This window comes from Bos indicus, chromosome 5, assembly GCF_029378745.1.
Source record: "Bos indicus isolate NIAB-ARS_2022 breed Sahiwal x Tharparkar chromosome 5, NIAB-ARS_B.indTharparkar_mat_pri_1.0, whole genome shotgun sequence".
In the NCBI taxonomy this organism is placed as follows: Eukaryota; Metazoa; Chordata; class Mammalia; order Artiodactyla; family Bovidae; genus Bos; species Bos indicus.
Genome location: NC_091764.1, coordinates 19,266,975 through 19,293,572, shown reverse-complemented (window position 1 = coordinate 19,293,572; position 26,598 = coordinate 19,266,975). Strand labels below are relative to the sequence as shown.

The following is a 26,598-nucleotide window of genomic DNA, read 5'->3' as shown; positions in this document are numbered from 1 at the left end:
ATGGAGATAGTGCTCAGCACTTTGGCTGGCACATAGAAACTGATGTCACTTATTTCCATCAAAGAGATCCAGAAGCAGTACTACAGCAATTGAGAGGAAGAGGGGAATGGTTTTTTTTTTTTTTTTTTTTCCTGTTTGGGGAAGGGAAGCTTCATGAAAAACTTCCTGAAATTGCTGCTGGATCACAAAGTCAATTTAAAAATTTACCAGAGAATACACATTGAGCTTCCCAGCATCAGGTTTCCCAGGTGGTTCAGGGATCAAAGAACCCTCCTGCCAATGCAGGAGAGTCAGGAGATGGGGCTTCAACCCCTGAGTTGGGAAGATCACCTGGAGTGGAAAATTCCATGGACGGAAGAGCCTGGTGGGCTGCAGTCCATGGGGTCACAAAGAGTCAGACACAGCTGAGCACGGACATGCATATTGAGCTATTACCATGAGGTTGGTCCAACTATCGTTTGAGGTAGGTTTTATAGAGATTTTAAATTCCCGTCTTTCAGATGAGAAAGCAGAAATCAGAGCATTTAAATTGAGTCTTTTGCTGGTATTTCTTCACAGATGGGTCTGACTCCGAAGCCCAGGTTGTTAACATCTGTTTCGTCCTCCACAGCAATGTGGATATTGCATGTCTCACTGGTCCACTTCCTTCCCAGCTCAGGGATCAGGACGTTGGGAGAGCTGAATCCGTCACTGCAAGGCTGCTGACCAGCAGCTAATCAGACTCAAGGAAGCTTGTGGGTTATTTTATCCAGGTCATATTAGGGTCAAGACAAATATCCCGACTTCGTGGTAAGATAAACGAAACAAAACCTACCCAAACTAAACCAAACCAGACCAAACCTACACCTTTTCAGTCACTTGAATCTTGAAGTCCGTTGAATGGTGCTGAGTGATCCTGACAAATTCCTCTCCTCTGGCTGCCTTTTCCTTGTCTATTTTCAGGAACTCCAACACCCTCCACGCATCAGTCAAGCTAGAAACTACAGCTAATTCAAACACAAATTAGTTATATTACTTTCAGATTAGATTCCTTGTTCTATCCTAATTCCTTGATGGGGGACAGGAAAAGCTCTAGTTTCAGCAACAGCACATTGACAGACCATTTTCTGATAGTAAAAACAGAAGCTGCATTTTTTGAGCCTTTCCTTTGGGCTAGGCTGTGTGCTATTTGCAGACTATCTCCTCTAATCTTTGGTAACTTCTTCGTGAGGCAGATATTACTCTTATGAAGTGGTTAAGTACCAACTTCCTGATAGCTCAGCAGTAAAGAATCTGCCTGCAATGCAGGAGCTGTGGGAGACATGGGTTCCATCAGGAAGATCCCTTGGAGGAGGGCATGGCAACCCACTCTGGTATGCTTGCCTGGAGAATCCCATGGAAAGAGGAGCCTGGCGGGCTACAGTCCATAAGGTCACAAAAAGTTGGACAGGACTGAAGAGTCTTAGCACGCATGTACAGTTGTTAAGTACAAGAGCTCTCAAATTAGATTGCTGGGTTCAAATCCTGACTCCATCACTTACCAGCTGTCTGACTTTAAGAAAATTGATTAACTTCTCCATGTCTCTGTTTTCTTCCCTGGAAAATAAAAATACTATAGAGATATGGTGGGAAGCGAACTAATTAACACACGATAGTGTCTTGGTTGTTTTAATTAACTAATACATGTTAGCACTTTCGGAGAAGGCAATGGCACCCTACTCCAGTACTCTTGCCTGGAAAATCCCATGGACGGAGGAGCCCGGTGGGCTGCAGTCCATGGGGTAGCTAAGAGTCGGACACGACTGAGCGACTTCACTTTCACTTTTCACTTTCATGCATTGGAGAAGGAAATGGCAACCCACTCCAGTGTTCTTGCCTGGAGAATCCCAGGGACGGGGGAGCCTGGTGGGCCGTCTATGGGGTTGCACAGAGTTGGACACAACTGAAGAGACTTAGCAGCAGCAGCAGCAGTTAGCACTTTTGAGGAGGAAATAAATTTTCCTCTAATTTCATAAATTTAATGATTGGAAGCTTGTGAATCAAATGGACAAAAGACAGACTGGCAAGAGAAAAGACAAACTTATATTCACTTACGTTTGCAGTAGTTCACAGAAAAATATGACTCAAGGAAGTGGTTAAAATTTAGGGCTTTTTTACCATCTTAATAGTGAAAGAGGAGGGAGAGAAGGGCACTTATGGGAAAACAGACTTTTAAGAAAGAAAAATGGGCCCTTAGGAGAATAAATAGGAGATATGGTAATTTCGTGACAATGTCTGTTAAGGTCATGTCCTAATGCTGACTTCTCTCCAGCAAAAGACGTCAATTTTCCCTGGGTGGTTAAAGTCTGGGCAGGGCATTTATGACAGCTGAATTCTTTTGGGAAGCTCTGCTTTTAGGCAGGTAAAGGGAGTTTCGGAAACAGACTCTTCCCAGTGGTATATTCTGGATTCCTTTAATTCTTATCGAGTCCATTTTACAGATGGGCAAATGGAGGCTTAGAGAGATTTACTTACCTGTGACCACCAAGACAGTCCTGATGCTGGGAAAGATTGAGAGCAGGAGGAGGAGATGACATAGGATGAGACTGTTGGACAGCATCACTGACTCAATGGACATGAATTTGAGCAAACTCCAGGAGATAATGAAGGACAGAGAAGCCTGGAGTGCTGCAGTCCATGGGGTCACAAACAGTTGGACACAACTAAGTGGCTGAACACCAACAACCAAGGCCATAAAGGGTGGAATTGGGATTTGAACTCAGGTTGATGTGACCTCATCTTTCATCAAAGATCAAAGACCTTTGATCTTTCCACTGTGCATGATCAAAGATGGAGAAACTATAATCTCGTGGCAAAATTCTTAGAAAATATAAATTTTTTTTTTCAAATGAATTTGACATACCTGGCCTTCAACTTCATCATTTTTGCAAAATGAGGTTTTGAATAATATAACCTTGCAAGGCCTCCCTACCTCAAAATTATTATTGATTTTAGGTGTTGTAGCATAACCTTTCACTGGAGAAGAAATTATGGTCATGTTTCTAAGAATATAGCAGAGGAGATACTTTGATGTGTCATCGTATATAGCAGAGGAGACACTTTGCAGGCTCATGAGCTTGCAAGCTGGGAGCTCATGTAGTCTCCTCGTGTGGGTACACCTACGGATGTGGTTCAGTTGTGAAACTGAGCAGGAAAGACCCTGTGAGGCTTCTGGGCACAGAAGTTTTCTGTCCTGACCTTTCTTGACCCCAGCCTCCATGACTTTCCCTGAGTTCCAAAGGGCAGATTTGAACACTTGCTAATTCAGGAAAGGAAGGGATGCTAACACAAGGAAAGGGTAGCCAGGAAATCACAGTGCAACCTTGGGGCAGGGTCCTGGTTCCACCTCAAGGGATACACATAAGGATATCTTTAAGCTTGTTAAGATAGCAACATTCCTCATATCAGAGAAAGACCACTTAAGGCTACATTAAAGGAACCAGAGAAACTTTTCAAGAAGATGACCTGAGACTAGATTAGAGGGCTGGAGGCCCTGCACATACCCTAATTTTATCTTAATCTCTAAATCCCACCCTTTGAACTGCTGCTGTAAAACTCCTCATCAAATCCTCCTGGGTTTGGACACAGTTTTCAAGAGCAAGAGCCCATTGTGTCCCCCTTTGCCTGGCAAAGCAATAAAGCCATTTTTTCTACTTCATCCAAAACTCTGTCTCTGAGATTCAGTTTGGCACCTGGTGCACAGAGGCTGAGCTTTCAGCATCAGTTGCTCTGAAAAGAATGACTGTCGCTGGAAGGAAAAGGGAAGATCTTAAAACGTCAATAGTTGAATTGTTTATTTCTATCACACATGCTGTTGACCTTGGATTCTGCACGTCCTCAGGGAGTGTCTCTCTCTAAGGTCATTTCCAAAAGGTGATGGGCAAGGCAAGTCCTTCTGAAAGAGATAAGTGGCTTCTTAAAGTAAACTCAGAATAAATGGACTACAAATTCTGTTTACTAAATATTTCCTGGTTGATGGACTCTAACGTGCAGCCCTGCATGGCAGTTGAGGAGTGGAAGAAAGAAGAGATTGAATTCTGTCTCTGTATCGTTTGGGAAAGGCTTTTGGAAACTGCTCCAGATGGGAGATTACATAATTTCAGAGCAGTAACTCAAATCTATAGGAAAAGATGCTACTGCCTGGGTGATGTGTTTACATTGGAGACTGCTGAGACCTGTGCGAGGTTTTTGTTTTCATTTTTTTTTTTTTTTAAATTTTTTGGCCAGTTCTCGAGGCATGTAGGTTATTTGTTTTCCAAGCAGGGATTGAACCTCAGCCCTTGCAATGGAAGCACAGAGTCTTAACCACTGGACTGCCAGGGAAGCCCCTTGTGTGAGTGGCTTTTGAAAGCTTGCAGTAAAATTTGTTAAATGTATTCTTTGTAGTTTAAATCTGTATAATTCCTTGCACCACCACACAATTTTCTACGTGTGCAGTTTCCATTGTTCTAAATACACTTTGCATTTTGTGTGGTTGCATTTCAACATCGCAAGGTTCTGCTGCTGGTTATTCTAACCAAAGGCTTTTTCCTCCCCACTTTGAGAACAGATTGGAAGGCTGGATGCTTGAGCCAGAGCCAGCTGAGTCAAACAGTTTAAAAAAATTTTCCCTCTTCTTTCTCTTTTTAAAAAATATCTCTTCTTTCTTTATATTTCCTTTTCTGATGATGAGCCTTCAGTTCAGTTCAGTTCAGTTCAGTCACTCAGTCGTGTCCTACTCTTTGCGACCCCATGAATCGCAGCACGCCAGACCTCCCTGTCCATCACCAACTCCTGGAGTTCACTCAGACTCCCGTCCATGGAGTCAGTGATGCCATCCAGCCATCTCATCCTCTGTCGTCCCCTTCTCCTCCTGCCCCCAATCCCTCCCAGCATCAGAGTCTTTTCCAGTGAGTCAACTCTTCGCATGAGGTGGCCAAAGTATTGGAGTTTCAGCTTTAGCATCATTCCTTCCAAGAACACCCAGGGCTGATCTCCTTCAGAATGGACTGGTTGGATCTCCTTGCAGTCCAAGGGACTCTCAAGAGTCTTCTCCAACACCAGATGATGGGCCTTAGTGATGTTAATTTAGTAGCAGGATTCTTTTTTTAAAAAATGAATTTGTTTTAATTGGAGGATAAATACTTTATAATATTGTGATGGTTTTTGCCATACATCAACATGAATTGGCCTCAGGTATACATGTGTCCCCCAATCCTGAACACCCCCTCCCACCTCCCTCCATACTCTATCCCTCTGGGTTGTCCCAGAGCAGTGGTTTGGGGCACCCAGTAGCAGGATTCTTATATTGAGTCTAATTTTTCAAGATGATTTCTCCAGCCTCAGGATGGGACTGATCTAAAGTTTGATTGTCTGATGCAGTGAAGCTTATAATTAAACCAAAAAATAAGCTAATGTAGGAAGAGAAGGCAAAGGATTACTAGCTGAGACCCGAAGTTGTAAGATACTAAAAGAAAAAAAAAATTGGCTTTTTTTAATCCCATGTGAGATGAAAAAAAAACCACAAAACCAAAACCCAAACAACCAAGCCAACCAAACAAAACATAAGACTTGGCTTCTAAAGACAAGGCTCACTTTAGAAAAGAAAAAGAGAAAATCCATTTATTTAGGCACCTGTCAAGAAGTTTGTTCTTCCCACCGAAATAAATCACAGGTGTACCCACCGGCAAGCCCACCTAAAATAAAATAATAAAATCCTAATAAAATGCTTATCAGTTCAGATTAAGGAATAGGGTTCAAAGCATTAAAAAAAAAAACAAAAAAAACCCAAACCTCAAAATCTCTTTCCTTAAACCACACTTCTCCTCCTATCTTCCCTACAAGTTGATTCATTCACGTTTTTCAATGAAGTAAAACAAGCGGCCCAACTTTAGTTTCTCTTGGGAATGGGACTTGAGGCTGCCTGAGCTGTTTCTTCTGTCTTTTTGCGACTTTCTGATGACTGAAGAGTTCCACCCACTTTGTTTAAGTTCTCTCCAGGGCTCAAATCTACACGTTGGTGGGACCTGGTTTTCGTTTTGCTTTAATGGCTCCTCCGAACCTTACTCATTTGGCAATCCTACCCACTACCTTTCTTGTTTTTCTAATCTTTAAGGGTAATAGCCCACATCCCCCTCCCCAGCAGGCAGGCTCTTTGGGATTAAGGGTGATTGATTGATTTACAGTTTTCCTTGTTTTGTTTGGCTGGTTTGGTTGTTTTGTTTTCTTCTCACGGGGGTTAAAAGCCAAACGTTGTTTTTCTTATTACTTTGGATCTCAGCTAGCAATCCTCTGAATTGTCGTCCTAGATTAGCCCTTGTTTTTTAGTATAACTATAGTGAAACATTATAAACCAGTCAAAAGTTTGACAAAACATACTTTGGGTGTTAAAAGTATGCATAATGGATTTTTGCATTTTTACATAAACAGGATTATCGTCACATATTTTTCCACAACCAGCTTTTCCAACTTCAATAATTTATTAAGAACTTCTTTCATCTTCCCTAAGTATAGCTTTGTTTCATTAAAAAAGACTTTTTTATTACATTGTATTCAATGATACAAATGTGCAATAATTTGTGTGATTGACCTGTTATTGAGGAACATTAGCTTGTTTACAATTTTTCACTATGATCAGCAGTACTATAATGAAAATCATTGGTTTATTCTGGCTTAATTGTTTCCTTTGGATAAATTCCTGGAAGTGGAATGACTGGGTCAGTGACCTCACACATTTTATATCTGATTCATATTGCCTGCTTGCCCTCTGCCTCCTCAGACTTGTGCCGTTATCTCACTGGACATTGTTACTCTTTTTACCCTGACTCAGTCAGTAAGGTGGCACCTATTTTAGAAGCTGGGGTTCTCTCCACCACAGTTAGAAGATCATACAATGTCAGATCAAACTTTCTGATGGCAAAAATACTAAAGATATGAAAAGTAGGGAGAAAGAGGAGGACGCAATGAATTTTCTACTTCCAACTTTGGTTTCTCCTTGATTTCAAGAGCTGGAAGTGGAAGAAGAAATTAATGCACAAGAGAAATGTGTAAATCTGGTCTAGGGTATTTTTACCTCAGATCTCTGTACTCTTCAACTTTTCTCAGGAAAAACAAGAGCCCCCCAGTTTTGTTCCCTAAATAGGAGAAACATTGCAGAAGACAGTATCTCAGTACAGGAATGCATAGGGTAGGGTGGAGATGTGTTGGGAAATTTATTGAGGGCCAGCCCTCTATATTCCAGGTGCTCTACATATATCGTCTCATTTAATCCCCCACAACAACCCCAGTGGGTAGTGCTGTTATCACCTTTAATTTGTATTTACAGAGCAGGGACCCTAAGCTCTCAGAGGGTAAATCCACGCTATCAGAAGCATAGAATCTGGATTAGGTGGTGGTGGCGAGGTATCTGCCTTAAGGATCAGTTTTGTCATCTGACACACAGGCCTCAGGGAGTGGGGGCCTGGGTGTGGGGCAGGGAGGAGCATGGGGAAGAGGGTGGGGACAATGGCTGTCCCTGGAGGACAAATGCCTTTGTGAGCCTCGGGGAATCCGCTGGCTGTGTCTCTGTGTTCACAGATCAAGGCTCAGGATTGTCCTAAGACGCCCTTTGCTTTTGGCGACAGTAGGGCCTATGTTTGTTTCCAGAAATCTCAGTCACCATCACAATGAGGCTATGTTCATATGTAATCGGGTTTGACAGGAATTAATTTTTAATAAGAGGTTCCATTCAGGCAAACAACTGCCCTGCAGGGCTGCGTCAGGGTCAGTTGCCCAGGGCTGGGCACTGGCACAGGACGTGCTCTTGACTGTGGCCTGGGGAGTACGTGTGTGTGTGTGTGTGTGTGTGTGTGTGTGTGTGTGTGTGTGAGTGTAGAGGGGGAGTAGGAGTTGGGATGGGGTTACTGATTGGTCTTAGATCTTAAGTGAGGACCAAGCACTGGTCTTAGCAGAAACTGGAGGAGATAGCTGGCCATTTAGAATTTCCAAGAAGAATAAATATGCAGCCCCCCAGGAAACCCCTTTTGGTTCTTCATACTAAGGGCCCTTTCAACAGATTAGAGGCTTAGGGTGTGCTGTTCACTGTGGTCTTGTTCAGCGCCACTTACTCTGTGCTGTTACCTAATCTTAACGACAGTCTTACATGGTACAGTGTCAGCAGTCCCATATTGCAGATGAGGAAAACCGAGTCTCAGAGAAGGCAGACTGCATGCAACCAGAAAGCACGGAGGTAGACTCTATACCCTCACTGCTGAATCATTTCGTGTCCCCTTTGTGGGGATGAATCTCCATCCTTACGCTTCTCTGAGGACCAGTTATTGAAGTATTGGAAGCACTCACGCTCAAACTCTGTCGTATTTACTCCATCCTTCTCACTGTCATCACATTAAACAACCACATTTATTTATGGCCTCTTTTCTCCCGTGTCACACAAACTCTATGTCACTCACATCCCTTATCTGTTATTAACACCAATAAGGCGAATTTCATACCAGTTTTTGAAGCTCTGGGCCTTCTGTTTTTCTCTGTTAGAGGCTGCTTCCTTTTTATTGAAGAAATGCACACTTTTGGGAAACTTTCATTATTATTCTTTTTTTTGGGGGTCCTGCGAAAAGGCAGAATCTCAAGGCTCTTCTTTCTCAGTGTGGGCGGGCCTGCCATTTCCAGCGCTGCAGACTTATCCTCCAGCCGCCCCCAAAACATTTATCAGGAGATGTGACTTCTCTCTGAAATTACACAGGTTGGTTTAAAAATAGATGGCAGGGTTTCCCTCGGCAGGGAATGCTGTCAGGCTGCCCACTTTTGACAGCCACTTCTACCTCCCTTCTTTGGTACATGTCAGAGCATTTTTATCTTGAAAAAAAAGGAAAGTGTTGTGCTTAAGTAAACTGGAGCCCTAAAATTACCAAAAAGGTTCATCCGAAGCATCTAAGGGTGTCTTAAAAAAATGCTTGAGTTTCCTGATTAAGAATTATGCACAATTTGATTTTCTACGCCTCGCCATCTTTACAGGGGCATTGTTAGCATGAAAATGAATTTTAAAAATACATTCTAGCGGAGGCGGGCATCCTGACATGAAGAGTTCTGTTCTGTGTGGAAGGAGACTCGGCTGGGAGCATGAAGTAGCTTTGTTGCTGAGAATAGATCAGCTTGCATCCTGAGTGCAGCAAAGGGAGATAAAAAGTTAAACAAATAGCCCTAAGACAAAACAAATAAAAACAAAGCAAATAAAAATAAGGTTTGGAAGTAAAAACAGATTAACTGGAAAAAAAAAGAAAAAACAAACCCCAAAACCACCCCACATAGAAATGCTGGGAAAGAGAACAGGGGCTTCCGACTTGGGTAAATATTCTCTAGTCAAAATCTTTTCAAAATGATAGGACTGGTTGAAACATCTTGTCCTGTGTGTGCGGGAATACAAAAATCTCTGTTTTCTCCCCCAACCTTTTGCCTCTCCTCCTATCTGTACTGTCTGTTCCTCCCTTATATGGCTGTTCTCGGAAGTCCAGGAATTTGAGTGTTATGTGAAAGGCTAATTCTAACTGGGCTCAGGGACATTCCTGTCAAATGGGAGATGTATGGGTGTCATCCCGTGAAAGATCAACACTCCCGGCATCTGCTATTCTGCATCCCTCTTTCATCCCAGTCTCTCTAAATACCAGGCTTAGTTAAATGGCCTAACAGCCCATTATCCCCTCCCTGAGACCCCTCTTTTCAGCCACTGTTTCTTTAATTAGCAGGATAAGTGTGATTCCCTAGCATTTCTTCAACATTGTAGCTTTGCAAAAAGATGTTTATTATCTCACTGATTACACACAAAACCCTGTGAGATAAGGAGGGCAGGAATTTTTAAATCATGTTTGCTTCATAGAGACCTGAGGCTTTCGTAGGTTCTGGTTACGGCTTATGATCGCACAGCTCATTAACGGCAGAGTCCATTTCCCCTCTTCAGTCCCAGGCTCCTTGGCGCCTTTGCTGGGTGGTTTTCCCTAAACAGAATGCTTCCTGACTTTGGACATTAGACGCTATTTGTGGATCCAAGTTAGATATTATTTTGTAATGTGAAAGCTCTTCCAGGTTTATGCCTCCATATTAAAGAGGCTTTTCTTGTCTCAATCTGAATGACTTCATGCTTTCGGAGGTGTATTAGTTTCATTCATTCAACAAATACTTACACAGACTTAGTTTGAGCATATAGCAGTGAAAAACAAACAAATTCTTTACCCTCCTGGTGCTTATGTTTCAGTGGAGGAGACCAAGAATTTAAATAAAGAAATAAGTATATATATGATAGGTCTGGTGGTAAGAAGTGAAAAGAAAGAAAAGCAAGGTCAATGAAGTATTGTGCATTTATATGAGATGGTCAGGGAAGGTTTTTTGTTACAGAGATATTTGATGAGATATCTGAAGATCTAAGGAAGTGGGAGCTCCAGATATTTGGATGAGGAGGAAGCATTGTAGGGAAGATGATGGCATGTGCAGAGGCCCTGCTACTGCTAAGTCACTTCAGTTGTGTCCCACTCTGTGCGACCCCATAGACGGCAGCCCACCAGGCTCCCCCGTCCCTGGGATTCTCCAGGCAAGAACACTGGAGTGGGTTGCCATTTCCTTCTCCAATGCATGAAAGTGAAAAGTGAAAGTGAAGTCGCTCAGTCATGTCCGACTCTTAGCTACCCCATGGACTGCAGCCCACCAGGCTCCTCCATCCATGGGATTTTCCAGGCGAGAGTACTGGAGTGGGGTGCCATTGGTGTGGGAGAATGCAATGAGGTAGCTGACAGCAGCTGAGAGGGGAGGTGAGTGGTGGGAAATGAGGTCAGGGAGGTGGGCAGGGGAAGTGGCAGTGGGATAGAGTCATAGTGAGAATTTTGGCTTTAACTCTGAATGAGATGGGTCACCACTGGAGGGGTTTGAGGATGGAATTCTGGTGTCAAAGAGGGCATTTCGACAAATGTCTGCATCCTGCTGGGCGATGGCCCAGCTCTGACCTCTCCCAGCCTAGCCTCTGTCCCACTCAATCTCTTTTTGTTATTCACCAGAGGTGACTACAGAACTTGCATGGCCTCATTAAAAAAAAAAAAATGTGGGGACATGTGTTCAAACAGTAAGGAAAAAAAGGTATAGTTAAAGGTGCTAAAATATACAGCCTTTTCCTTCCTTCTGCAGCCCCTCTTTCAACTTGTCATAGTGGTTTAAATTTGCCATTTAATGTAGTTCTAAGTAAAGGGACATTAACATTTAAAATTATCAGCATTAATTTTACCGCTCATCTTCATATTGTGCAATGCCAATATAAATGCCAGTTTTAAATGCAAATGTAAGAGCATTTTACTTGTATGTGAAATCACTAAAATTATACATTTCAGGTTTTATAGTTGATGCATGTATATTATTTTGTTTCTGCCAAAGTGAAGGAAATGCTATACAAAACTAATTCAACTATTTTTATTCTTTGATATGTAACATCTACCAACAGTCCACCCTTTGCTTGCTGATGGGTAAGGAAAGACTAAAAGCAAAAGGAACTACTGGTTTTCCTCTTCTCCTCCCTTTATTTTATGTCAGAGCTTTCAGGATAAGTAGTTGGCTAATACAGGGCTTCCCCGGTGGCTTGGCAGGTAAAGATTCTGCCTGCAATGCAGGAGACCTGGGTTTGATCCCTGTGTCAAGAAGATCTCCTGGAGAAGGAAATGGCAACCCACTCCAGTATTCTTGCCTGGAAAATTCCATAGACAGAGGAGTCTGGGGGGCTACCGTCCATGAGGCCACAAAAGTTGACACTACTTAGCGACGAAACCACCACCACCAGTGCAGGGAAGTACTAGGAATAACCAAAGATAAGATAGAGTTCTTTGGCTATTTAAGTTTTTAGAATGCCGTGGTCTTTGTGCATTTGGAGCAAGCTTTGAACGGAGTAGAAGACGTGGTCCCTAGGTGGGACACCCCTACTTTTGCAGCCACAGATGTAACACACTTTCTACTTGGTTTGAGTCTCACTGAACTCTCAAATGTTGCAGGTCACGTGATTCTGTGCTCACGGGGCCTCAAAAACGCTCGGTGTGAATGGGGTGGCGGGAAGTGCTGGCCAGATATAGTGTGTGTACTTCTTTCCCCATCATACCATTGGACCTGATGTAAGACATTCAAAGACGTTATTAAGAGTTTTAGGATGGTGACATCAGGACATTAAACCAAGAGCATGGCACATGAAACCGGCCCTGGTTTTCATCCCAATCTTTCTAGAACTTGGCTAGTCTTTGCGTAGGAGAGAGTAAGGGGTTGCCTGAGTGCCTTCCCCGTGCCTTCGTGGCAATCCACACTGCTCGTGAGGAGGGCATGTAACCAGTCCTGCCTGAGAAGATGGTGCCTGCTTGGAACAGAGAGAATTCTTCCAGAAAGCACAGAGGAATCTGAGAAAAATGAACAAGGGAGAGGCAACTTAAGATGGCTGAAAGAGAGACAGCAGGTGGAGAAGGGAAAGCCAGGGAGGCTCTCTGACAGCCTTTCGTGTGGAAGAGTGAGGACACGGGGCTCAGAGAGAGGGTGGCTCAGTCGTGTCCAACTCTTTGCAACTCCGTGGACTTATACAGTCCATGGAATTCTCCAGGCCAGAATACTGCAGTGGGTTGCCATTCCCTTCTCCAGGGGATCTTCCCAGCCCAGGGATCGAACCCAGGTCTCCTGCACTGCAGGCAGATTCTTTACCAGCTGAGCCACAAGTAAGCCCAAGGATACTGGAGTGGGTAGCCATTCGCTTCTCCAGGGGATCTTCCAAGCCCAGGGATGAACCCAGGTCTGCCGCATTGCAGGCGGATTCTTTACCAGCTGAGCCACAAGGGAAGCCCCAGAGAGAGGGGCACCAGGCCAGTAACTATTGATAGGATAACCTCAAAGAGAAGTTCACACTAATAAAATCAGGACATAATCAGGGCCAAGGAATAAAGAGGCAAAGTTTGGATATAAGTAACTATTAATTTTAAATTTTAAAAAGAGACTGGGCATTAGTCTCCTGATTTTTTACAGGAAGTGAGAGAGAAGCAATGACTTTAAGATAGTCATTGTGTGTATATGAGCTATATTTATACATACATACATATATATATATATCTTTTCATTGCATATATATCCTTTACACACATATGCATATGTCTTTTTTTCCCTCTCCCTTGGAGGAAGGATGAATGAGTAGAACTACTCAGACAGGATAAAATGTCAAGAAAAGACAAGCTTTCTGAATTTGGAGAAAATGAGAACCGTGGGCTTCAGTTTCAGACTAAAGAATAATGTCAGGAATGAGACATTAGGAAGGAGCTGGTTGCCTGACATTTGTTTGTGATTTACAGAGAAGGTTGTGGGAGCGTAGGTGTCACTTAAAAGAAGCTGAAGCTCAGAAAACTTCTCGAGAAGCCGTCTGTCTGTGGGAGAAGATACCAGGTGGAATTTCCCTGGGGCGAAGGTCCTGAAGAGAAGATCCTGAAGAGAAGGCTGTGGTCTAGTTGGTGTTGCCCTTAGAGCCAGGCAAGAGGTGTTAGAGTCCTGAGCCCCCAGCCTAAAGGGATCCTGTCTTGGGAATATACTGGACAAGGAGTCTTCAAGGCCAAGGGGACAGACTCGTCTGAAGTTCAAGCTCTCTTTTTCAAGACCATGTCCGAGTGCCTAGGTTCTGTGAACTCTCCAGGCCTGATTTCAATGCCTATGTGGGCGTTTGCCCTGAGCTTATCCTCCTAGCTGCAGACTCTTGTGCATTTGTAGGCAGGTGGGGTTGCCAAGGGCTAGCTGCCAGGCAGGGTTTGGATTGCTTGGATGTACGTGCTGGATTGGCTCCCACCTTGCCTTTGAGGTTGGAATGGGTGCTGGCTGGACCTGGGGGGTGGAGCGGCGTGGACAGGGCTCTCTCCCCACGTCTCTGTTTCAGTGTGGAACTCCGAGGAACCCAAAAATACTGAATTTGAACCTGGGGTTCCTTGCTATTAAGAAGTAGAATTGTCCAACCAGGAGGATAGAATATATTTTATTTGCCCATTTATTCTCTTCTTTTTATAACTTTTAATTATTTATTCACTTGGTTTGTGGGCATCTGTTTGTTCTCCAGCCCTCGCCCTGCCTCCCTGTGAATCCTTTGTGGGGGTATAGAGGCTTAGGTGAAGGTGAAGGGTGATAAAATTCCGTTTCCCCCGCATTGTTGTTGTCTTGTTATTATCATTAGCAATTAAGATGGAGACCTTTCAAGGTGGACTAGCAGATCCTTCCTGCCTAAATTTACTCTGAGTTACTTCTCATTTTGTGAATGGATATAGCTGTTTTAAGGTGAAGAGTAAAAACATTTTGATGTTGTAGGCATCACTTGTTCCTTTGATACCTTGAACATGAGGGGAAAAAATGGAGAGACCAGAATTACTGGTTAAACTGAGTATCTTATTTCAAGCAGATGACTGCAAGACATTCTTTCCTCCAGGGAACCAGGTTTAGGAGTTCCTCCACGAGTCAGGGAGGAAGCCAGAGTGAGTCTGTACAGCCTGCTTTTCTTTCTCTCTTTTAAACTCAGATCCTGACTCTCTTGTTCTTTCTAAGACTTAAAATTAAGAGTTTAAAAACAGGGAAGTAAAACAGCTTGGGCAAGGAGAGCAGTAGGCCCAGAATGTTCTGTTGATTTTGAATGTTCAACTTCTGCTTTGGCTCCAGGACATGGAGTCAGCAGGGCTGACTCGGTTGTGATGGGGGGAACTTTAAGATTCTTTTGTGGAACATGTGACATGGCCAGTATATTTTATAACAGTACGGACAAGATTTTAACAGACAGATTCCTGTTGACAACATGAAGACAACATATTCTGAGCACTTAAGATGCCAGACATATGCTGAACATATGATAAGCATCATCTCATAATTAGAAGATTCTAATACAATTACTGCTTCTCATTTTACAGATGAGGAAATGGAGAATTTAAGATACCTGCTCAAGACTTTAGAGCTAGTCGGTTACTGACCGGGCCTGAAACTGGTTCTTTTTGACAACAAAATTCATCTCCTTGACCTTGATGTTACACTGCCCAGCGTTCCAATATGTGATATGAGATTGGGTCAATTATTTCACTTAATTTCTAGAAGAGCAACATTTCGACATGTCACCTAGTCTGACCTTTTCAGTGAATAGTTGTGAAAGCACAGATCCAGAGAGGTCAAATGACGTACTTGAGATCAATCAGCTTGTTAGTGCCAAAAACAAAATTCAGGTGTCAGAAATTCTGTATTGGCAATTATTCTGCTACATTCTGATGAGGGACTCATTTGAAAACACAGTTTGAGTAATAGTAGGTGAGGAAAGTGGAAATGTTTCTTTTTAAAATTCAAACTTGGAGCAGAGTTGCCAGGCTCTCTTATATCCCCTGCTTTTTCTCTGCCTTACAATCTGTGCTATGAATTCTGAGAGCTTTCACACGGAAAGGCATTGCTTATGGCTGAACCTTAATATGTCATATTAAGGATGAAGGTGTGTGTGTCCTAAGTTGCTTCAGTCTTGTCCAACTCTGCAACCCCTTGGACCGTAGCCCTCCAGAGGCTCCTCTGCATGGGATTCTCCAGACAAGAATACTGGAGTGGGTTGCCAAGCTCTTCTCCAGGGGATCTTCCCAACCCCTGTTGAACTGTTGTCTCCTGCATTGGCAGACACGTTCTTTACCACTAGTGCCACCTGGGAAGCCCAGGGATAAAGGTACATGATAGCTTCTCTTGCATGTTTCTATGCCAAACGTGCATTTTGTTTTTGTGGCTGTTTCATCAAAACTGCTTCCTTCTCTTCCTAGGTGAGCAGGATGTAGAAGTCAGGAGAAACATGCCCCCATTTTCAAGTACCTAATTTATACTTGACTTTCATGTGTGAACAACTTTTGTTCTCCATCCAGCTGGATAGAAATTGTGGGGAAAAGTCACACGATGTCTCTAACTTACTTTTAAATGCCTCTGCACAGGAAAGTAAAATGAGTTTAAAAAAGGAAACAAAAACTGTTGGAACTTTAACCTGCCGTATGGATTCAGAAGTTGTTTCTGTCAGCTTTGGCAGTAGAACCAGTGTTCCCAAAACGCATTTATTTGTTCACAGTCGTTTGGGTAGCAGTCTGTGCAGGGCTCGGTGGTGACTGCTCATCTCAGGTTTCACTGTGGCCAGAGTGGGGATGAAACAGACGGTTTGCAAAGGTGTTCATGACAGTTCCTTTCATTCCTACACAAAGGTCCCTTGGCAACATGACTTTGCCACTCTTCTCATCAAATAGGGGAGTCTAAAGTAAGCCCCTACGTATGAATGAGTTCCATGCAGTGAGTACATTCATAAGCCCAATTTGTTCGTATTCATGACTCCAACAAAGTAAGCCGCGGTATTCAAATAACACAATCGTCTGGAAGTACTCTCCTGTAATAGGTTTATAATACTTTCCACATGAAAAATATATAAAAAACAAACACAAGAAATAAAACGTTTTCAGTCTGATAGTACTGTATCTTGAAAAGTACATTACAGTACAGCAGCTGGCACTTCTTAGCAGTGCCAGCCATGTCCCTGCCACTTTTACACTTGCTTCCAGGCCTCCAGGGCTTGAAATAAAGGAACTGTCCTCCTGTGCCCTATACAGAAGCTGACAGTAAAGTATACAAAAGCACAGCCACTTGTAGAGGAGCACGCAAGGACCAATGTCCACTTGACTTGACCCGTGAACTTACATGACGGCACGCTCACGTCTTTGAAAGTTCGAAACGCGAAGGTTTGTACACAGGAGACTGACTGTATTTCTCTAGCCCCTTGAATCTGAATTTAACGGTGACTTTTTTGCCAGAGAGGATATTAGCAAACATGAGGCAGCACACATTTAAAGAGGACTTGCATTTGGGGGCTTGCACTTTTCCTGCTGCAAACTGAAAGACCACTTTCTGAAGAAGCGTAAATGAACTTCCTGGAGGAGAAACCTCAGGGAGAGACAGACTCAACCATCTCTTCTGTTGTGACTGAGGCCTCAGATGTGAGTGAGGCTGTCTTAGACCTTTCAATCTCTCTCAAGCTGCCCCAGAACAAAAGAACTGGGAGAGATAAATCATTGGTTTTATAATCCACTTATTATTCACTTTTTGGTTGGTCTGTTTAAAATATCACATTTACTGCCCATATCAAAAGTCTTACAGACTATAGTAATTTTAAAAAGTTATTTATTTATTTGGCTGTGTCGAGTATTAGCATGTGGGGTCTTTCACTGGCACACAGGCTCCAGAGTGCAGACTCAGTAGCTGTGGTTCATGGGCTTAGTTGCTCCAAGGAATGTGGGATCTTACTTCCCCGACAGGATTGAATCCACGTCCCCTGCAGTGCCTGGCGTATCCTTAACTGCTGGGCCATCAGGGAAGTCCCGACTACAGTGATTTAAAAAAAAATCTATGTTTGCATGCTTAAAGAGCCTGAATGAGTACCTAGCAATCTAAGGCAGTTTTAATAAATTTTGTCCTACAAAATGGTGTCACTGATACTGTTGCCTGACTTAGAGCCGGTCTGCTCCCATGCCCCTTGAGACAGCGCTGGTGGCTGCCTGGCTTCAGGATCAAGGCCAGCACTAAGTGGGGGCATTGCCCCCCAGTACCACCCGTGGCTGGGGATTGAGGGAGCTCCCGGGACACAGTGGGGCTGGACTTACGGGACAGGAGCCCGTAAAGATTAGGACTACCACAGGGACAGCACTGGGACTGGTGGGTCAGAAGACTCCCGGGTCATGAAAAGCTAAAGCCTTTCAGTTTTGGAGTGGTTTGTCTGGCAATGAAAACTATAGAACTTCAGAAGAATTGTTTGGAACACAACACCCTTAGAAAATATCACTAATTATGGAAACAATGCCAGTGTCTACCAAATAAGGACAGCATAAAAATTACTGTTTTTCACTGATACATAATTGACATATATTTCATTAATTTTAGGTGTACAATGTAATGATTTGATATATGCACATTGTGTGAGGTAATTACTGGAATACATTTAGTTAACATTCACCACCACACATAGTTACTTTTTTTTTCTTATGATGAGAACTATTAAGATTTACACACTACACAGTAGTCTTAACTATAGTCAGCATGCTGTAACTTACATCCCCAGGACTTATTTAACTTATAACTAAAACATGGTACTTTTTGACCATCTTCACTCATCGTACCTACCCCCAACTTCCACTTCCAGTAATCTCCAGAGGTATTAAAAGTTGTATTATTAAAACTAACAATGATGATGATCATCCTGACAATGGAAATATCTCATTTGCTATAATAAGGAAATATAGTAAAGGTCAAAGTTCTTTCATAGAATGATCTCATTTAAAGGTGTACACTCTGTTAAAAAATGTTTGCTCTATACTTCCATTTGTAATATTGGCATATATTCTTATGTTTCCTGAAGATATTTTTGAGGGGATAGTGTTAGTAGAAATATAATAAAGTGTAGTATCTATAGGAATTGGACATATGGAGAACTGGTTGACTTTTCACAATTTAATCAGATTGCTTTCCCCTGGATGGCTCAACTATTTGAAGGGAGAAAGGATTTTTATCGTACATAAGAACAAAGAGAGGGAGCATTTTAAGAGATCAGAACATAGTGGGCACATCTAAGAGATCAGCATAAAGGTGACAAGTTCCTGGCAAAAAGATGTATAAGAGTTGTGTCAAAAGTGTATGGAGGTCTTGACTTCAGGAATTAAGAAGAACACTTCCTTATCCCCTTCTTTCCTATTCATCAAAGTTCATCAAGTTTGGAGTTCTTAGCATAGTTAAGCTACATTATGACATATAATAGCATTTCCCCCAATATTTTCTTTGTTTTATTAGTTCCTCAAGATGGTCAGCATAAAAGGGATAAGAAGATAAATAAGTCTGACAAATATATTAAAGCCTACTTTTTGTCAATGCACATAGTGAAGAGTTGACTCATTGGAAAAGACTCTGATGCTGGGAGGGATTGGAGGCAGGAGGAGAAGGGGACGACAGAGGATGAGATGGCTGGATGGCATCACTGACTCCATGGACGTGAGTCTCAGTGAACTCCGGGAGTTGGTGATGGACAGGGAGGCCTGGCGTGCTGCGCCATGGGGTCACAAAGAGTCGGACACGACTGAGCGACTGATCTGATCTGATCTGATCTGATAGTATTTTGAGGACTTTGAGAAACATTACAGCAGGGACTTCCTTGGTGGTCCAGTGATTAAACAGTGTGCTTCCACTGCAAGGAGTGTGGTTCAATTTCTGGTTGGGGAACTATGTGCCAGGAGGCCAAAAAGTTAAAAAAAAAAAATAACTGTAGTAAAGAAGTTATTCCTTCTTTTAAAAGTCCAGTGCTTGTCAATCTTATTTAAAGATAGAATTATTTTCTTCTATAAACTGTTTTAGCAACACACATAGCTGTCTTTCACTTGAGAAAATTAAACTTAACTGACTCAACTCAATCTATAGTTATGTATATGTGAATATACACCTTTGTGGTGGTTGTTCAGTCGCTAAGATGTGACCCACTCTTTGCAACCTCATGAATTGCAGCATTCCAGGCATCCGTGTCCATCACCAACTCCCAGAGCTTGCTCAAACTCATGTTCATTGAGTTGGTGATGCCATCCAACCATCTCATCCTCTGTCATCCCCTTCTCCTCCTGACCTCAATCTTTTCCAGCATCAGGGTCTTTTCCAAAGAGTTGGCTCTTCGCATCAGAGAGCCAAAGGACTGGAGCTTCAGCTTCAGCATCACTCCTTCCAGTGAATATTCAGGATTGATTTCTTTTAGGACTGACAGATACAAAGATGTGTTCTCTGCAGTATTGGTCTCAGAAAATTAATATGTATACTAGGAAATACGAAACTGGTACACAAAAATATTATATGACATAGAAGGAGATAAGGGTTGGATTAGTAATAGCTTTCACTGGAGGTAACAAAACCCAGCTCAAAGTGGCTTGAGGGAATGATTGGCTTATGTAATTGGAAAGTTCAGAAGTAGGTCAGGCTTGGGGAGCTTGTTCTATCAGGATCCCAGCTCTGTTTCTCTTGCCTTTCTCTGGGAGTCAACTTCACCCTGGCTTGCTTGATGGGATCAACAGTTATTCTCCTAGCAACATGAGCCATATTATCTCTAACTTTCAAGTTCAAGAAGAGAATGACTTCAAGTGACTTCCATAGTCACTGGCCAAAAGTTCTAAGACTTGTGCTGACTGTGAACCAGTCCATGGGGCCAGGAAATTGTCAAATACCTATTGGTTTACAACTAGATTACCTGGATCAAAGATCAAGAGAGATGAGATTATCCCCATTGACATAGACCCCACTCAGGAAATAGGGATGGGCTCAATCTCACCCAAATCCTATGGCTGTTACCATAGATTGTGGGGCATAGAATGGATGTGTGTGCACGGGGGGAATGACCACAGTGTCCACTGCAGAGGGGTCAGGAAGAACACGTTAGTTCTGTGAATCCAGTCACTGGTTCATCTGTTGAGAATCTCGGTGGAGTAGCTTTTCTGATGGTTGTCAAGGGCATGAGTTGGCTTTGGATATGGAGGAGAGGAACAGTAAAGGGCAGTCTAGGAGGAGAGAACTGCAGAGGCAAGTCAGATGAGCAGGGCTTGGAGGAGTGAAATGCTCTTAGGCAGGTCCATTTGGATGGAATAATCACAACAATGTTTATATGGGAAAATTCAATCTGCATTCCAAGTATTCAATAATTAAAAAAAAAGAAGTTTTGAAACTCAACCCATTAGTAAATTGGAAACTCTCTGTTCTCTTGAGTCATAGCCCTACTACCATTTATGAGGTTTATGTTTCAAGAAGTATATAGTTGGCACATCCATGTAAAATCTTTATAGAAAAACTCCAGACTTGTTTGAAAAGATGCCAGGTTAGCACAGCTGAGTTGACCATTGACACATTTTATAGCAAAATATTTGTTGATAGGAATGAAATGAATTCCTTATCTCTCCCTAAGGACGCCTGTCATCATTTAGATGAGTGGTAAAATGCAGTTTTAAAAGTCAGATTTTGGAAGAAATGCTATGATTTTTCCTGTATCAAGTGTTTAGCATTTTATTTTGAGTAACTAAAAAGACCATCCTGCTCTTAATGTAACATCAATTACCTAGACTAAATCTCAAAGCTGTTAATAGATTGAAGTACATTAATAGTGTGAGTTAAGGAAGAAAGAAGAGGTGCCTGCTATTGTGTGTGGAGAGAGCAGATATGCAGTTACCCATCTGGTAACAGAAAAAGCAGTGGGTGCTGTAGCATGTTTTGAGCCTTTAAAAATATCTCTTTATTTTCATTTTTTAGAGAAGTCCTTACATTTGCTTTTTTAGTTTTTTTTTTTTTAATTGAGGTATAGTTGATTTACTATTCAGTCATAAGAAAGAATGAGATTTTGCCATTTGCAACAACATGGGTGAATTTAAAGGGTATTATGTTTAGTGAAGTAAGTCAGACAGAGAAAGACAAATACTGTGTAAAATCACTTAAATGTGGAATCTAAAAATTAAAACAAATGAGTGACTACAACAACAACAACAAAAAAGAATAAACAGATTCACAGGTATAGGGAACAAATTAGTGGTTACTTGTGGGGAGAGAAGAGAGGAGGGGAGGGGAAGATTGGGGAGAGGATTAAGAGGTACAGATTATCATGTATAAAAGAAGTAAGATACAAAGATATATGGTGCAGGGAGTATAGCCAATATCTTCCCACTTTTCATTCATGTTAATTTATACATTTCTTCTTTTCCTTAAAAAATCTAGCCTAGTGTTGTATGGAACGTCCTATGAAATAACAGTTGGACATTTTCATTCCTTATCACTGCCTTTGATGTACAGTTTGATCCTTCGTAAATAGCTCCCAGCTTTGGTAGCGGTCACTCTGCTTCCTCACTGCTTGATTCCAAATCTGTAATTACCTCTAGGTCCAAAGGCGAAGATTAACAGACCTTACCCTAATTGCTTGTTTTTGTAGAGTGTTAAAAAAGATTTGGGCTCCAGAAACAGAGCCAGACAGAAGGAAGCCTGGAGTTCAAAAGTCTTGTAATCTTTGGCTCCACAGGCCTATAAAATCGAAGTGTTGACTGAATGCAAACAGCCTGCAGTCTGAGAGGCCCAGGCCAAGAAAGGACAAGGGGACCATGGATCATTTGAAGAGGTGGGGGGTTTCATAAGGATTTGGACTGAGCTGTTCATAGATGGCCCCATTTGATTTCCCCTTCCTCATGAATGCCCGATCTAGAGCACTCTGCTGCACAACAAATCTTTTCTTACCTCCTGTGTTCCTGGAATTTAAGAATAAATGAGGCCTCTTGCAAATGCCCGGCATGAAAGGAGTAAATTGGAAATATTAAGGGATGATGGTGCAGTAATAATGTACTCTTGTTTCCTGGTGCCACTCTTGAGCTAATGGTTACAGGCTTGCAATTTGTGAGCAAGAAGATTAAGTTCAATATGAAACCGTGATTACAGGCAAGTAGGAGCAGGGGGCTCTTTTGGGAAAGTGTGAGGGATCAGTCACCTCCTCACCTCCAAGCACTACGGGTTACCGGAGGTTATAAGATTTAACAAGTGTGGAAAGTTTTGCTGGGTGAGAGGGCGTTTCAAAAGACGTCATCGGGAAGCTCTTTCAAGTGGCTTTCTTAACAACAAATCGTGCCTTCTCACTCTCCATAGGATTCTTAGGAAAACTCTGGGTATCTTTACAAAGGAAAAGTTTAAACTACATGTTATACCAGATTGATTTGTGGAATAAAAGATCAAAATATGATTTCACTTAAGAAGATGTAAGAGAATAGCACATTAAAGCTGGTTATAAAAAGATGCCAGAAGAACAATGGAGACAGAATTTGTTTTTAAACTAGGCAGAAATTGTAGCAGAATAATGTTTCCTTTCCTTTCTAAGCTGAATTTCTTGTCAGCAAACTAATTTTCAATTATTTTAGCAGCAATATATTTTAAACAAATTAGAAAATAGTATGCAGGATAGCTAAGTTGCTTCAGTCGGGCCCCATTCTTTGTGACCCTATGGATAGCCCCCCAGGTTCCTCTGTCCATGGGTTTCTCCAGGCAAGAATACTGGAGTGGGTTGTCCTGCCCTTTTCCAGGGAATCGTCCCCACCCGGGGATGAAACCTTCAAAATCTCATTATGTCTCCTGTGTTGGCAGGTGGGTTCTTTTTCACCTGGGAAGCCCTAGAAAACAGTATAAATGGAAATAAGTATTTTTTAATGTTTTCAATGAATCTGTTTTTTTATTTTTTATCTCTCCTCTTCAGAAGAAGAATATCTTCATTTAGAAAAAATTTTGTTTTATATTATTTCCATATAGGTACTTTCATCTTATTTTATCTCAATATTTGGACTTTTATAAAGTCAGGAGATTTCCTAAAATTACTCCTACATCTCTAATTCCTATTCATTACTACATTTGAATTTCTCAAGGGAGAAAAAAAGGTTTGATATTTATGTGTAAATTTTTTGCTTACAATTTGGACTCATTTGTGATCTTTTGAAACTAAATTAATTTGAGGTACAAATTTATAACGAGATATTTGTTATGGGAGTTGTGATTAATCCCATCTTTTTTTCCTCATAAGCAAGCACATCTGAATCTATCATATTCTAGAAGGCATTGTCTCTTTGCATTGGCAAGTTTCTGATCTCTGGAGAAAATTTTCAACACCCATTAAACAAAAAGCCTGAGAAAGTAGTTCTGGCCTTATCTCTTCAGAAAGAATTTCTTAATTTAATTCTGAATACAGTGATTGACTAGCCTGCAAAAGAATTATGTCAGTTCTATATATTTTGAACCCAAGTGTCTGGCAGCAGCTCTTTCTCCAACCCAAAGATGTGGGTCCCACAGGTAGTCAGAAAGAGGCTGGATGAAATGTGTGACCTGTGTGGCAGGGTTCAGGACTTAACTCACGATGATTGAGATGTGTAGAGAAACACAGCTTCTTTATTTTGTCTAGAGTCTGTCCCCTTCCTCAGTTCCCACCTGCTGGTTTGTAGGAAACATGAATTAAATTTCCAGTATGTTTTAAAATTAGTTCAGTCTGACAATTTAAATCACGCCTTTAGGCTGTCCTCAGTCTCTCCTATGAATAAAAATATTCAGTCTCAGAGAATTTCTGTTTCCTCCCTCCCTGTTTCTAACATTGAGTTGGTGTGAGTAGAAAGGGGAGTGTTGCTCAAACTTGTGCAACTGAAGTGAACAAGATTCAGGGTCTTTAAGGTGTGATGTCTTCTGAGCCCCAAGGTCATGGCCACTGGTTCCTGAATTCTCTCCCAGCTTTCAGAGCTGAGATCTGCAAAAGATAAGCTATGGGCTATTCTTTTGGCTCAGGAAATGCTACCGGTGTAGACTATGGCTGCTTAGAATCAACCACCAAGTCTCTGGCAGTTCCTCCCTATGGCCTTCTGTTCTGGGGGTCCTCCATAGCTGTGGAGACCTTATGCTTTGCTGTGATGGGCTCCATGGTTGGCTCTTGGATTTCACTGTGAATCCAAGAAACAGGAAATGCAGGTGGGCTGGGAACACGAAATCTCAAGCCTTCTTTACCTAACCACACTAAGGTTTCTTTTAGTGGCTGTATCTTAGACTGGAGGCTCTACTAAGTGGTCCTATTTCAGACTCTAAATTGCGAGTAGAGAATCTCACTGGCACTGCCTGTGTGACATATTACTGCCTTTCTTGGTGGAAGCCAAGATGGGAAAAAGTTGAAAGCTTGCATTTACTTGCCTTTGGTCTTTTGTCTTCTCTTCTCTCTCCTTTTCACCATCTATATACATAAAAGGACAATCTTCCTTCTACTTCCTTTAAGTCGAATCCTCTGTCTGCCATAGCGATGGCTTAGCTGTGAGAGGACAGGCATCCCTTCCACACTGCAATAGAACTCTAGGATCTAAATTCTTGGTATCCTAACGGAAATATTGAAGTGACCCGGAATCCTCTCTCTATGCAACGATATGTCTGGCACGGCTGTTGTCTTGGTACTTTTGCATCTCAGAATCTACTTATAAGTTTACTACACCATGAATTTGCTCTGCAAAAAATAAGTGTTTACCTTGCATGGACTGTATCATAGGCAGCTGCGATTTTGAGGATTTTGGAGAGTCTTGGGGAGTTGAGCTATGTTGGGTTAGTTCTTTTTTTTTCTGCAGCTCCTTTCTTCAGCAATATTCTTGATATTTTGCTAATTTAAATGGAAACTAAATGCATCCTTATAATGTATGTATTTTCTTTCTGCCAAAATATAGCCTTCTGAGATGTTCACCATCTATTTCATCTCCCAGCCCATCAATTAGTTTCTATTAACTTATCCTTCTTTTCCCTTAAAGCACTTAGTCACAGTGAAATTATTAATATATATTGACATTTTTATTTGCTTGCCTGCTTATTTTCTCTCTCTTTCTCTACAATATAAGCTCAAAGAGAGGAAGGCTTTATCTTTTTTGTTCACTATGGTATTCCATTGCCTAGAATAGGATGTACTCATATTAGGGACTCAATAAACATATGTTGAAAGAACAAATTTACAAATGAATGAATGAATCTATAACCAAATTCTACAGTCAGTTGACTTTGCTTTTCCTTCTAGGTTCAAGGACTCTGCATATGCCCATTAATGATGGCTGATTGCCAATGACATTACTATAGATGACTAAGCAATCATATTCACTGAAGTTAATTCTGAGCTGTGTTTTTATTGCAAAATGTTTTGAGCCTGAAAATTTCATTGGTCCATGGGGAGTGTTTTCTGGAATTGGAGAAGTAGTATTCTGACTGCGGAAATCAATGGAAGATAAATTTATGCAACAGTCAACAAATGCTATAAACTCTTGATAACACTCTATTTATTTTTCATCATTATATTTTGGGACCAAACCCCACTACTTGACACATAGTAAACATTCATTAATGTATGTTGAATTGGTTCAGTATGAAATGTGAGTTCAAATCTTCCAATTGTGTTTTAAGTCTGCATAAATTACCCTGAAGTCCCTAAACCCCAGATAAAACAATACCATTCAAGATATGTTTACTCTAAAACACAAATATTGTACATTCTATTGTAAATTGATAGTAAATTTAGTTTGCTTCATTTTGTCTTAATTTAGGTCCTGCTATTGAGATACTTCACAGCCAGCTGGAAAAAGTCACTATCAGTAAGTTCTTTACCATTGACACGTTAGTCCCAACAGTTCCACTGTGCTTGGTTCGAGCACACTAGCTGATCTTAAAGCAGCAGAACACAATTTTTCACAAATTAATCAAGAAACACTTGTTATGGAGGTTGAGGATTTGCACAATCATTGCTCAGCGCTTGAGATGACAGATTAGTTAGATCTCCTACACTTGAAGGGGTTGACTACAAGAACTGTCCAGAAATTCAAGAATAAGTTGTTCCAAGCCTGTTTCTACAATGAACACACGAGCCCTCTGCTTTCTAGTACTCATGGCTATGAGTCATCTCAGCTGCAACCCCAAGCCATTTGGATCTCTTGGAAAGGCCTCACCTGTGTTTAGGGCCCAGGCTTGGGGAACCGAGAGCTGGCCAAATCACCATGG

The 26,598-nt window shown here is 41.7% G+C and overlaps 1 long non-coding RNA gene across 2 annotated transcripts in view; it reads left to right on the top strand.

Moving 5' to 3' along the window:
* LOC139183060 (uncharacterized) overlaps positions 1–26,598 on the top strand; it is a 100,981-nt gene continuing 74,383 nt past the window's right edge. Inside the window, exon 1 of one of the 2 annotated variants that reach the window (XR_011566521.1) lies at positions 1–26,195. This is a non-coding gene — a long non-coding RNA (uncharacterized lncRNA). The remainder of the gene's footprint in view (positions 26,196–26,598) is intronic. The other variant, XR_011566522.1, reaches the window with a different exon arrangement.